The 14,335-nt window shown below is 46.9% G+C and overlaps 1 protein-coding gene across 1 annotated transcript in view; it reads right to left on the bottom strand.

The window, feature by feature from the left end:
• Window positions 1–14,335, bottom strand: part of LOC115087337 (sulfotransferase 6B1-like) — a 95,547-nt gene that overhangs the window by 47,914 nt on the left and 33,298 nt on the right.

The following is a 14,335-nucleotide window of genomic DNA, read 5'->3' on the forward strand; positions in this document are numbered from 1 at the left end:
ACCCTCACAAATTGTAAACACACATCAAAAGAGGGGGGTATAACTGGTCAAAATTCATACACAATAGAATCATGAACCACATATGCAATCTTACACATTTATTTATTTTATTTTTAACTTTTATATACCGACATTCTTGCATTTTCATATTCATTTGTAGGACCTATAACTCGATGAGTTTGGCAATCAGTCCAACTCATACCTAGGTGAACAGGTCCAATTTGCTTTATTTACAAAAATCAGTAATTTAGTTTTTTTAGTTTTTGCGGACTCACAAGGAGTTCATTTTAAATAAAATGCTATATCAATAGATTGAAGCTGACTCACACACGCACACACACATTTAATATCCTTGGAAATTCTTAAAGTGTGTTCCACCAAAATGAAAATACTCGCAAAAATAATATGTCCTCCGTACTCTTAAAGTCGCATTAGCACATCAAATAGCCCAAATACTAAAAAGAATACCCATCTGAGTTGTTGTTAACAAAAGTCCATTACACAGTCCCGACACGATCGTGTTTTGGACCACTCCGGGTCCTGCTTCAGGGGCAAGCGACTCGTCAAAAACAATTCCTCTTCAGTGCAGCTTCATTCTTTATTGAAAAGCTTTTTCTTCCAAACGCTATCGTGGTTGCATTCGCTATTCTTCAAAGCGGTCTGCGTTAAAGACCACGGTTTTGTTTGTCTCATGTTCGTCCATTTGAAACATGTATCCTTGATAATTTACATGTCGCTCGTTCTTGTTCTATCTCTAATGTTAAAAGTGCATCTTAAAATAAAATCAGCTAGAGACTTGGTGCCGAGTGCTGATGTTATATTATATTGCCTGCTTTTACTTACTTTCTTTATCTCCGTTTTCTTTGCAAAAAGCTTGTTTGTATAGCCAGGTTTTCAAACTTCCTTTAAATAGTTTGAGGTTTCTCTGCAATCTTATCTCAAGTGGCATTGTGTTTCATAGTATGGGACCGGCCAGTAGGGGTGTGCATTTGGTCCCTACGTATTGGCAATCCGCAATGGATGTGGCCATATTTGTTGTATTCGTGGGGAAGCGAAACGTATCGCGATTCCCCACGAATACACGAATCTTCGCCGAATTATTCGGCCGCCTAAAGAAACCAATTTAAACAAACCCCCCACTCTCCTGACCCCCCCCCCAAGACTTACCAAAACTCCCTGGTGGTCCAGCAGGGGGTCCGGAGCCATCCCCTGCACTCACACCCTCGGCTGCCGGTTTCAAAATGGCCCCAATAGCCTTTGATCTACTATGTCACAGGGGCTACCGGTGCCATTAGTCAGCCCCTGTCACATGGTCATCAGCGCCATCTTGTGCTCCTACCATGGCAGGGGCTGACCAATGGCACCGGTAGCCCCGTGACATAGTATGGGCAAAGGCTATCGGCGCCATTTTGATTACTGGCAGCCGACGGTCTGAGTGCAGGAGGTCGCTCCCGGAGCCCCGCTGGACCACCAGGGACTTTTGGCAAGTCTTGGGGGACCCTCCTGACCCCCACAAGACTTGCCAAAAGTCCAGCAGGGGTCCAGGAGCGACCTCCTGTATTCCGGCCATCGGATGCCAGTACTCAAAATGGTGCCGATCGCCTTTGCCCTCACTATGTCACAGGGGCCGACTGTCGGCCCCTGTGACATAGTGAGGGCAAAGACGATCGGCTGCCAGTATTCGAAATGTCACCTATTTCACAGGGGCTGACCAATGGCACCAGTAGCCCCTGTGACATAGTAGGTCAAAGGCTATCGGCGCCATTTTGAAACATGCACCGAGGGTGAGAGTGCAGGGGATGGCTCCCGGACCCCCCGCTGAACCACCAGGGAGTTTTGGTACGTCTTGGGGGGGTCAGGAGGGTGGGGGCTTGTAGTTAATTTAATTTTAGTGGGGGAACGAATGGAAATCGACATATTAGCTTATCGGGGCGCCATACGGCCGAATGCAACTTATCTGCCCCCCAATGAATCCGAATCTCGAATGCAACGTATGGCGTCCCTCTGCACATCCCTACCGGCCTGTGACAATGCTCGCTCTTGGGTTAGTCTTGCTGTTTTGACAGAGAAAATAGTTAGTAGTGCTTTGTTAGCCGATCTTAGGTTTCTATGTGGCATATGTACGCGCAGAGCTGTGTTAAGCCACTCAGCTTTATCATCATAGATTAGTTTATGTATTGTGCACAGTGTTTTATATTGTATTCTTTGTTCTATGGGTAGCCAGTGTAGTTCAGCCAGTGTTTCGGTAATGTGATCTATTTTCCTTTTACCAGTGAGTACTCTAGCGGCAGAGTTCTAAAGTATTTGGAGTGGTCTTATTGTTGTGTATGGTAGCCCCAAAAATAGGGCATTGCAGTAGTCGGTGCTTGCAAAAATTAGAGCCTGCAGTACTGTTCGAAAATTATCTCGTGTTAGTAAAGGTTTTAATTTCCTTAGCATCATTAGCTTTGCATATCCTTCTTTTACTTTTAGTGACACGTGTTGTTTCAGGCTGAGTTCAGGATCAATTATTATGCCAAGGTTCCGAACTTTCTCTGCTAATTCGATTTTGTGATTGTTTTTAATCATTATTGGGGTTTGTATTAGTTCCAAATTTTTTCGTTCTAAGTGTAGGAATTCAGTTTTTTCAATATTTATGACTAGTTCCATTTGGTTTAAAAGTTGCTTAATGATGTCCAGGTAGATGTTAGCTAGATTTAGTGTTTTTTCGATGGTGTCATCAATTGGTAAAATTAGTTGTATGTCATCCGCATAAATGTAATGTATGATCCCGAGGCCTGCGAGTAGATGGCATAAAGGTAACAGGTAAATATTGAAAAGTGTTGCAGATAGTGCCGATCCTTGAGGTACTCCTGTTTCTAACCTGACTTTTTTGACATTGTGTTTTTTATCTGTACTGGAAGAATCTGTTGCTTAGATATGATTTGAACCAGGCTATTGTGTTGCCATGTAAACCTATTTCTTCTAGTCTTTTTATTAGTATTGCATGATTCACTGTGTCAAAGGCTGCTGAGAGATCTAACATAATCATCAAATCAACTATCAAAGCCTCTTAGAACATTATCAGTCAGTGAAAGTAGTAGGGTTTCAGTGCTGTAATGTTTATGAAAGCCGTGTTGTGCGGGGTATAGGATGTTGTTGTCTTCTAATTGTTCTGCTAGTTGTTTTTGTATCATTTTTTCAATTAATTTGGCAGTTAATGGTAGATTTGAAACTGGTCTGTAGTTATTCAGGATTAGGGGATCCATGATTTTTTTTGTTTATGATTGGTTTAATTGTGACTCCTTTCAGAGTATCAGGGATTGTGCCTTCCTTTAGCGATATTTTATCATTTTTGTTAGTGTTGAGGCAGTTATGTCAGCTACTTTTTTAAGTCCATGATCGGTATTGTGTCAATTATATGGGGTGCTGGGTTTAGCTTTTTTAACATGGTTTCCACTTCTGAACAGGATATTGCAGTGAACGAGGTCCACTGTGTATGTGGCCATTCTGTTCTGTCACCATGGTCTTATAATTACAAAGAAAGAAGACCCAACTGGACCTTCACCTACACCAGCCCATGTTCCCCACAGGTTGAGCCCTTGGGTACCGGGACCAGTAGGACTTAGGCGCGGGTCTCTCAAGGTGAAGAACTAGGAGACTGAAGGCTGAAGCAACATCTGACGGTTGAGGCAGGCGGCAGTCAAGCAAAGGCAGAGAACCAGTCAAGAGGTCAGGGCAGGCAGCAGACAAGCAGAATCGATAAGCCAGGCAGGGGGTCAATACCGGCAGGGTACAAGCAGAAATGGTGAGCCAGGCAGAAGGTCAGGGCAGGCAGTGGTCAGGTGGAGTCCAGGAACAAGCAGGGTCAAAACCAGGAGAGCAGTCCGAGGAAGCAGAGAAGGAACTGGAGAAGAGGAACAGAAATATTGGGATCAGAAGTCAGGAACTGGAGCTAGAGCTGGAGCTGGAGCAGGAATCAGGAATGCAGAAGACAAGGCAGGAGTCAGGAACGCAGACAACATGCATTCAAGAACAGCAGGACCCGTTGATGAGGCGAGGAGGAAGTGGCAAGGCAGTGCCGCAGAAAGCACTAGTGTCGGCGGCGATTGAGAACGCCATGAGGGCAGGCTGCTGGCGGCGGCAGCTGGGGTGAGCAGGAATGGTCCTCCTGCTTAGTCACGGGCTCACATGGCCAGGGCCCCTAACAGAAGGAACATGATATACATATAAAAGTTTAGCATGTGTACAGTAGATATCATGCTATGGCCTCCTTCCAAGTGGTTGCTAATAGCCCACTATTTAATACTTTCACTGGACCAGGACTTGCTAATGTGTATGCTGTTAAGTGGGCTCAGTTAACTGCAAACAGAGGGCTTGAAAAATGAAGGCTGTATACAGGAGATCACATTGTAAAACTGCACCCATAAGCCCTTGAGGATAAATACATTTAATTATACTTTTCTTTGCCAAATCAATACACAACTAACACACTTTTTTCTGGAATTCTTGTATACAATCTCACTACAAATATGAGCGATTTTACAATGGTATGTAAATTTTATTTATTTATTTATTTATTTAGAAGAGTTTATATACTGAGGTATAGCAAGCTGCCTTCACTCCGGTTTACATTTTAAACAACTTATTACAGGAGAAAAATATAACTGAGAAACAATTAACACATAACATTCTTCTATGTACAGTCAAATTGAAAAGGGAATATATTATGAAAAAAACATCATCTGATAACGGCATTGTACAAACAGGGACTAATTGGGTGGTACGGTATACAGACATGGATTCAGCGAGTACGGGAGCACGAGTGGCATATAAACTTGCATGCGATTTCGGGTCTCGGAGTGTAGGCGGACAGCTTAGCCAACTCCAGCTGTGAATGATTGCCTGAAAAGCCAGGTCTTGAGCTCCTTTTTGAATGATTTGGAGTCACTGATTGTCTTTAGGTTGTCTGGTAGGGAATTCCAAGCTGTCGGTCCCGCAATGGAGAAGGCTCTGTTCCTAGTGTTGGAGAGCTTAGCTGAAGGGAGAGGGGGTATTGCTAGGTGTAGCTTGCTGGTTGTCCTTGTTGTTCGTTGTGGTTTGTGTATCTGGATCAAGTTATCAAGAGCGTTGTTCTCTGTTCTGTAGATGGCATTGTGTAGGATAGTTAAAGTCTTGAACTTGATTCTTTGTTCGACTGGAAGCCAGTGTAGACTTCTCAGAATCGGGGAGATGTGGTCCGTTTTTTTCTTGCCGGTTAGGATCCTGGCTGCAGCATTCTGCAAGAGTTGAAGAGGTTTTAAGGTCGATTTGGGAAGACCCATCAGGAGCGAGTTACAGTAATCGATACTGTTGAAGATAAGAGATTGTAGGACGGTTCTGAATTCTTGTTGGTGTAGGAGCGGTTCTAGGTGTTTCAGTATGTGTAGTTTGTAAAATCCTTCTTTGTGATGTTCTTTTTGAGGTTTAGTTCGTTGTCGATCCAGATACCGAGGTCTTTAGAATTGTTCTTCAGTTGGATGTTAGTGTTGTTGATTTGTAAGGGCGGCAGTGGGGTAATTTGGCCAGTGTTGTTTCTTTCAATGAGGATGCACTCAGTTTTGGTCATGTTGAGGCATAGTTTTAGGTGGTTCAGCATGTTTCTGATAGCGATGAGGTGGTTAGCTGTACGACTCAGGGCGTCTTCGAGTGTTGACGTTATTGGAATGAGGAGTTGAATGTCATCGGCATACATGTAGTATGTAACACCTAGACTTGAGATAAGTTGGCAAAGTGGTAGTAGATAGATGTTAAAGAGGGTGGCCGAGAGGGCGGAACCTTGCGGAACCCCAGTTTCAAGAGGGAGGGGGTCACAGGAGTTGTTGTTAACGGTTACTTTGAAGAACCTGTCTTTTAGAAATGAGGTGAACCAGTCGAGAGTTTTTCCTGACAGACCTATGTTTGCAAGTCTGGATATCAGGCTTTTGTGGTCTACGGTGTCAAAAGCCGCGGAGAGATCTAATAGAATTAGTATGTGGCTGAGTTTATTGTCAAATCCTCTTATTATTTTGTTTCATAAATGTAGTAGAAGGGTTTCTGTACTGTGATTTTTTTCTGAAACCATGCTGAGACAGGTGTAGTATTTTGTTGCTTTCCAAGTGTTCATTCAGCTGTATCAGTGCGGCTTTCTCTATCATTTTTGCAAGGAGGGGAAGGTTCGAAATAGGACGGTAATTATTCAGATCGACTGGGTCTAGGTTCTTTTTTTTTAGAATTGGAGTGATTGTTGCAATATTTAGGTTAGTAGGTAGTTCACCTTCTTCAAGTGATTTGTTAATAATTGCTGCGATGGAGGGGGCAATAATATGAGCCATTTCCTTTAATTCATGGGTTGGGATGGTATCAAGATCATGACGAGCTGGGTTTATCTTCCTTAGCATTTTTTCAGCTTCAATATTTGTGATAATATTGAAATTCGACCAAGGAGTTATCTTTGTTGTGTCTCGAAGTTCTACTGTGTTTGCGGAATTGTTAAAGGTGCCAGTGATTTTGTTTATTTTATTTGTAAAGAAAATGGCAAGGTCTTGGCTTAAATTGTTTGATTCAGATTTGGGGGTGTTGTTATTCTCGTCTATGAGGTTTCTTACAATGTTGAAGAGGGAGTTGGAGTTGTTTGTTGAGTTTTTTATCTTTTGACTGTAGTAGTCGCGTTTGGTGTTCAGGATCGTCTTTTTGTAGGTGGCGAGTTGTGTGCGGTATCTTTGAAGGGATCCTGAGCAATTGGATTTTCGCCATTCTTTTTCCAATTTCCTAAGATTGGATTTCATTGATCTAAGGTGTGAGTTGAACCATGGGTTGATCTTTCCTTGGTAATTTTTTACCAGTTTCGATTTCACTGGGTTTATGTTATTTGCGGTTTGTTCAGTCAGGTGGAACCAGGATTGGGTTAATAATGAAATAAAATGGAAGACGTTTGTTCTCTGGTAACCTTTGTCATCTAGTAGCCTATTGCTTGGAAATATTTGCCTTCTGTAAATGATTGTTAGGATCATTGCCGTGCTTTCAGGGATTAGTCAGTCCAAGGAGCACTGCAGACATTTTAAGTCTTCATCTGGAAAAGCAGTTTTTGTGGTGAGCCCATCCCCAACCCCTGGCTAGTGACAAAAGCAGGGGACCTCTTTCCAAGGGAGCTTCCCCAAAGACAAATAACTAGCCTATGCGCACCTTCACAAGTCCTTCCTCCCTGATCTGAAAAAAGTTTCTATAGAGAACCAGTCAAACAGGGAGATATAGAGGAGTGGGAAAGAAATGAAGGGATAGAGGAGATGTACACTGACACACTTGTGCCCTTCATAAATAAATCTGCTTTTATTTACAGAAGGCAAATATTTCCAAGCAATAAGCTACTAGAAGACAAAGTTACAGAGGACAAAGGTCTTCCATTTTATTTCATTATTAAATTTGCAGTTTGCCTCCCTGTTAAACATACCTGACGTGAATAACAAACCAATAACATAACATAAAATTACAAAAGAAAAAAGTAAGCATAGATACAAAAATGCCAATAAATAGATCATAAAATTATAAAATTAATGAGTCAATATCATAACAACCTAAAATGATTCACAACTAACATTAATAGATATAGCAAACCAAGTCATATATAACATAATTAAAAATAAATAATATTAGTAACTTATTCACTCAAAACATTTCTCTGTCTGAATCTATTGAATCACAGTGAGCATAATAAGACTGCTTTAAAAAGCACAGTTTTGATCCTTTTTTAAAATAACTGGATAATCATCTAATGCCCTGGGTTCTTAAGGAGGCAAATTTCATATGAAAGGACCTGTATATGAAAATAACCTTTACTTCATATTCAATAGTATAATTTCCTTCAAGGACAGTAATTCAAGAATGATTTCTTGAGAAGACCTAAGGGTTCTACCCAGAATATAGGGGCGGATTTTAAGAGCCCTGCTCGTGTAAATCCGCCCGGATTTACGCGAGCAGGGCCCTGCGCGCCGGTGCGCCTATGTTCAATAGGCCTACCGGCGCGCGCAGAGCCCCGGGACTCGCGTAAGTCCCGGGGTTTTCCGAGGGGGGCGTGTCGGGGGCGGGGCCGAGCGGCGCGCCATTTTCGGGGCGGGATGCGGCGTTTTGGGGGCGGGCCCGGGGGCGTGGTTTTGGCCCGGGGCGGTCCGGGGGCGTAGCCGCGCTCTCCGGAACTGCCCCGGGTTGCGTCTAGGCGCGCGGGGATTTACTTCTCCCTCTGGGAGGCGTAAATCCCCCAACAAAGGTAGGGGGGGCGTTTAGACAGGGCCGGGGGGGTGGGTTAGGTAGAGGAAGGGAGGGGAAGGTGAGGGGAGGGCGTTAGCGAATTCCCTCCGAGGCCGCTCCGATTTCGGAGCGGCCTTGGAGGGAACGGCGGCAGGCTGTGCGGCTTGGCGCGCGCCGGCTACACGGAATAGGCAGCCTTGCGCGCGCCGATCCAGGATTTTAGCGGCTACGCGCGTATCTACTAAAATCCCGCGTACTTTTGTTGGCGCCTGGAGCGCCAACAAAAGTACACGAACGCGCCGTTTTTGAAAATCTACCCCATAATGTTCAATGTAAGAATCATGAAAAAAAACATAAGACACACAAACCAATACAGATTTGGCAGTATTGGTGTAATACAGCGGTTCTCAACCTGTGGGTCGCGACCCCGGCGGGGGTCGAACGACCAAAACACAGGGGTCGCCTAAAGCAGGTCCCCAACCACCGGTCCGCGGACCAGTACCGGGCCGTTGGGGTTTTTTGCCGGTCCGTGGTGCCGCGGCTGCTGCGGGGAGGCGGGGCGAAGCTGGAGACCTGCCTCCTCCAACCCCAAAAGGGAAGAGACCAGTGGCGTAGCCACGGGTGGGCAGGTGCCCACCCAACTGGCACCGGAACTGCAAGGCTGTCGCGGGATCCCATCCCCGCGACAGCGAACAAGAGAACCCACGCCTCGCGCGCCATCACGGCACACATGGGGAAGCGCTGCTGCGGCCGTATGGCCAACCGGTCTTCCTGTTCGGGGGGGAGCGGAAGCGCCGCGCGCAGCTTCCGCTTTCTCCCCCAGAGCAGGAAGATCAGCTGCCTCTCCTGCTGCCACCCGTTCTCCTGCTATCTTCGGGCCAAACGGCCGCCGATTTTCCTGTTTGGGGGAGCGGAAGCGCCGCGCACAGCTTCCGCTTTCTCCCCCAAAGCAGGAAGATCAGCTGCCTCTCCTGCTGCCACCGGCCTCCTGCTATCTTCGGGCGTCGGGCCGATCTTCCTGCTTGGGGGGGGGGGAGGAAGCGTACGTTGTGCGCTGCGCTTCCGCTCCCCCCCCCGACAGGAAGTTCGGCGGGCCATACTGCCCGACGCCCGAAGATAGCAGGAGTCCAGGTGGCAGAGGGGAGAGGCAGCTGATCTTCCTGCTCTGGGGGAGAAAGCGGAAGCTGTGCACGTGCTTGAATGTGTATGTGTGGATGAAGGCCTAATTATTTCTACACCTACCCACGACCGCCTCCGACCCCGACCACGAGGCAGCCCCTGCCTACCTCCCTGCATCGCTGACGCCGTCCTGCAGACCTCCTCTGCTGCCGAGGGAACACGCTGCACGCCGCCGAATTCCAGCCAATCAGGGGACAGCCCTGATTGGCCTTTAAATTTCAGAAGTTCTCTTTCGGAGCCCTTCTCCTTCCGGACGCAGCGCTGAGCAGAGGGCGAATCGGAGCGGTGCCGGGCCTGCGCGATCGGCGCTGGAGACCCGCCGGGGTAAGGCCTAATTATTTCTACACCTACCCACGACCGCCTCCGACCCCGACCACGAGGCAGCCCCTGCCTACCTCCCTGCATCGCTGACGCCGTCCTGCAGACCTCCTCTGCTGCCGAGGGAACACGCTGCACGCCGCCGAATTCCAGCCAATCAGGGGACAGCCCTGATTGGCCTTTAAATTTCAGAAGTTCTCTTTCGGAGCCCTTCTCCTTCCGGACGCAGCGCTGAGCAGAGGGCGAATCGGAGCGGTGCCGGGCCTGCGAGATCGGCGCCGGAGACCCGCCGGGGTAAGGCCTAATTATTTCTACACCTACCCACGACCGCCTCCGACCCCGACCACGAGGCAGCCCCTGCCTACCTCCCTGCATCGCTGACGCCGTCCTGCAGACTTCCTCTGCTGCCGAGGGAACACGCTGCACGCCGCCGAATTCCAGCCAATCAGGGGACAGCCCTGATTGGCCTTTAAATTTCCAGAAGCTCCCAGGCGTCACGCGCCTAGCGTCACGCGCCGAAGGAGCGCGCCAAAGGGGCCTGCCCCTTTGAGCGCCCCTTCGAGCGGCCCTGACGAACGGCACCGCAAATCTGACTTCTACTACCCGCTCTACAATTGTGTGAGAACCACCCCCTTGGTCATCCCCTCTGAATCGCTGTCCAGCTGAAGGCAACGGACAAAGAAGGAAGCGACACTCCTGTTGGGGTAAAAGCTCTATAAATGTAGGCTCTATCCCTTGATGTTGTGAACTGCCCCTTGTTCCCTCTCAGTTGTTTGTACTCTCAACATTTGAAGGTTTTGCCATTTACTGTGCATATCTCATTGTATTCAACATTTGAAGTCATTTGCCAATTAATGCTCCTCACAATTATTGTATGTTTGCCAACAAATTTACACGTACCCTCCTTCCCCCTTCATTCCATTTAAAAAACAGATCGTGTCTTACCAAGCCCCACCAGTACCCCATTACCCCTCGCTACACAATCTCCAATCCACACTTCCGCCTCTGCGCTCTCCTCCACTCTTCCGCTTAATACCACCTAATAATTCCTCATTTTCCTTTCTTTTCCCTTTTCTCACACCACTTCCTAACACCCCAACTACAAAATGCATCAGCACCAGATCACCATTCTCAAATATAACAAATGCAGGCCCAACACCCCCCTATACCCACGACACCACTCTCATATAAAAACCATCCTCCCCTCCATGATCTCCCCCCCTCTTACCCAAATTATCGGTCTCACTGCTCTATCCCTCGTACTCCTCAATGTCCAGTCTCTAAACAAAAAGATACCTCTTCTCTGCAACCTACTCACTGACCAAGACCCAGATATCTGTGCCTTAACAGAGACCTGGCTAAAGGATTCCGATACTGTTCTCCTAAATCAGCTTCCGTCCGAAACATACGACACTTTCTCCATCCCCAGGCCAAAAAGGAAAGGTGGAGGTCTACTTTTAATCATAAAGAAAAAATTTCACATGATTCTCCACCCTACCTCTCCCCCTCCAAAAATTGAAATAGGCCTCTTCAAATCCCCCTCTTTACAATTATGCCTCATTTACGCTCCCCCAAGTACCCTACATAACAACCCGTCGACCCTCATAGAATACCTTGCAACGAACATTTCCATTGACATTCCAGCCATCATACTTGGAGATTTCAACTTGCATGTTGATAGCTCCCCCCGCACCCCTTCATGTGATGCTTTTCTTGAATCATTAAATGCTTTAGGCCAGGGGTCGGGAACCCATGGCTCGCGAGCCAGATATGGCTCTTTTGAGGGCTGCATCTGGCTCGCAGACAAGTGTCGCCATACTTCGCGGTTCCCCGCTGACCCAGCTGCTCCCCGGTCCTCCGCCGCCCGGGCTTAAAATGCTGTCAGCCCGGGCGGAACGCGGCAGGACAGCTGGAGTCAGCGGCACCGGCGTGCTCTCTTCTCCTCCCCCCCCCCCCCCCCCCCGCGGCCCGGAAGAGGAAGTGGAGAGCATCGGGTGCCTGCGCGGGAAGAAGAGACCACACTAGCGTGGTCTCTTCTTCCGCGCAGGCACCCGATGCTCACCACTTCCTCTTCCGGGCCGCGGGGGGGAGGAGAAGAGAACACGCCGACTGGAGTCATCCGGGTGCCTGCGCGGGAGTCATCGGGTGTCAGCCGGGTGCCAGCGCTGGAGTCATCGGGTGCCTGCGCGGGTCTTCCCGCGCAGGCACCCGATGCTCTCCACTTCCTCTTCCGGGCCGCGGGAAGAAGAGAGCACCGGCGTGCTCTCTTCTTCCCGCGGCCCGGAAGAGGAAGTGGAGAGCATCGGGTGCCTGCGCGGGAAGACCCGCGCAGGCACGCTAGTGTCCGACGGGAAGAAGACTGGAGCGCGGCTCGGAGGAAAATGAAAATCTTCAACCGCGGCCGATGGGACTCCGCCTTCGCCTCCGCGAGGGCTGAAAATGAAGGAGGTTAGCGTTGGGAGGTGGCTGCTGCTGCCGCGAGTTCCCGGGGTGGGGGGGGGGGGAGAGAGAGAGTGAATGAGCGAGCAAGCATGTGTGTTTGAGATCCTGTGTGTGTGAGTGAGAGATTGCATGTATGTGAATGATTGAGAGCCTGTATATGTGAAAGAGAGTATGTCTGTGATTGAGATCCTGCCTGTGAGAGAGAGAGCATGAATGTAAGTTTACCATTGGGACCCTGTATGTGTAAGTTTGTAATTGAAAACCTGTTTGTTTGAAAGAGTATGTGTGTATGATTGAGATCCTTTATGTGTGAGAGAGATCATGTGTATGTATGATTAAGAGCCTGTGTGTATAAGTAAGAGAGAGATCATGTGTGTCTGTGTCTGATTGACAGCTGGTTTAGGTGATGGAGCATGTGAGTATGTGATTGAGAGCCTGTGTTTAAATGAGAGAGAGAGACCATGTGTGTCTGTGTGATTGAGAGCTGATTTAGGTGAGGGAGCATGTGAGTATGTGATTGAGAGCCTGTGTTTAAATGAGAGAGAGAGACCATGTGTGTCTGTGTGTGATTGAGAGCTGATTTAGGTGAGGGAGCATGTGAGTATGTGATTGAGAGCCTGTGTGTAAATGAGAGAAAGAGAGGACATGTTTGTAAGCATGTGAATGAGAGTCTGTGTGTGAGAGAAAAAGACAGCATGTATTTATGTGATTGAAAGCCTGTGTGTGTGTAAGCGTGAAAAGATAGACAGCATGTGTGTAAATGTGTAATTAAGAGCCTATATAAGTGAGAGAGAAAAAACATTTGTATATGTGAGTGACTGAGAGCATGTGTGTATAGGTGTGTCATTGAGAGCCAGTGTGAGAGAGAGCGCTGGTATGTGACTGAGAGAGGAGAAAGTTCCAAGCAAACCACCCCACCTCCTGCTAATTCAGAACAATCTCAGGACACCTGGATATCAAACGTTCCCAGGTATGCAGAGCAAAAAAATTTTTGTATCCTTATTATTTTTCATTACTGGATCTTTGTGTCTGCTATTTTGAAATATTTTGTTGGTATCTGGAAATGTTTTATATGAGTTTTTAATTATTGGATATTCCACTCATCAGCTGTTTCGAAATATGTTCTTTTGTTAGTACAGTTTTACTGCTGATGATTTTATATTTCTTGATTTGTTTTATAAGGATGTGTGATGTTTCTTTTTTCCTTTGTTACACTGCATACAGAGACTCTGGCTTGTTGCAGTTTCCAATTCAGTTTTTGTCTGCATGCTTCTTGTTATGCGTTTTGGTCTCTTTATTCTATGTTAGGTGAGGGACAGCACGTGATTCAGGTGAGGTTTTCTGCTGGCGTGTAGTTTCTGTGTAGGACTCTATAGCAGCCTGACTTGGTCCGTTTTCCTAATAGGAGATGTATTGGTGTCTTAAGGCCTGGTGTAATATTTTCAGAGACTTATTGTACTTTAAAAGTGTGATCTTACATAAAATGCACACATTTACTTGTATTTAGTTTTAAACATATTGTATGGCTCTCATGGAATTACATTTTAAAATATGTGGCGTTTATGGCTCTCTCAGCCAAAAAGGTTCCTGACCCCTGCTTTAGGCTATAAGCAATCTATCCATTTTCCTACTCACAAGGCGGGCCATACCCTCGACCTACTCTTCACCAAAGCCCTCATACAAACTGACCCCCCTTCTCACACACCCATCCCCTGGTCTGATCATCACCTCATTAAAACCTCTCTCTCCATTAAGACACCCTCCTGCCATGACAACACTTACAAAACCATTCATTACAGAAAAAATTGCACCAGAGATGACCTTATATCAGCTCTCGACAACAAACTTGACCACCTCGAGCTCACCAATGCAGATATAGCACTTGCTTCCTGGTATGACATTACCAACAGCATAGCTAACACCACCTGTCCCCTGCAATCTAAACGTGTCTGTCCGCAAAACAATAAGAGTAAGAAACCATGGTACTCCCAAGAGCTAAAAAACCTTAAACAACAACTTCGGAAATCTGAAAAGATCTGGCGTAAGAATCCCTCACATACTCACCTGGCACAATTTAAATCCTCCCTAAACCTCTATAGTGACAAACTTAACATGACAAAGCGAGACTTCTATGCCAACAAAATACACCAATTCC

This window comes from Rhinatrema bivittatum, chromosome 3, assembly GCF_901001135.1.
Source record: "Rhinatrema bivittatum chromosome 3, aRhiBiv1.1, whole genome shotgun sequence".
Taxonomy (NCBI): Eukaryota; Metazoa; Chordata; class Amphibia; order Gymnophiona; family Rhinatrematidae; genus Rhinatrema; species Rhinatrema bivittatum.